This window comes from Trachymyrmex cornetzi, unplaced genomic scaffold, assembly GCF_001594075.2.
Source record: "Trachymyrmex cornetzi isolate Tcor2-1 unplaced genomic scaffold, Tcor1.1 scaffold2029, whole genome shotgun sequence".
Taxonomy (NCBI): domain Eukaryota; kingdom Metazoa; phylum Arthropoda; class Insecta; order Hymenoptera; family Formicidae; genus Trachymyrmex; species Trachymyrmex cornetzi.
In genome coordinates this window covers 1-251 of record NW_017296668.1, presented here as the reverse complement: position 1 = coordinate 251, position 251 = coordinate 1, and positions in this window count along the sequence as shown.

The following is a 251-nucleotide window of genomic DNA, read 5'->3' as shown; positions in this document are numbered from 1 at the left end:
GGGAGAAAGGAATAAGGGAGAAGAAAGAGTGAGAAGGGAGGGAATGGAGATGGGGGAAGAACAGGGGGGGAGGGGCAAGGGAGGGATAGTGATTAAAGAACGGTGTAAAAAGGAGGGGGGAAAGAAACAAGAGGTGGGGTGGGGAAAGGGAGGGAATAGAAAAGGAGTGATAGGGAACAGAGAGCAGGGGAAGGAGGAGGGGGGAGAGAAAGTGGTGAAGATAGTATTTTGGAATGTAGCAGGGTTGGGAA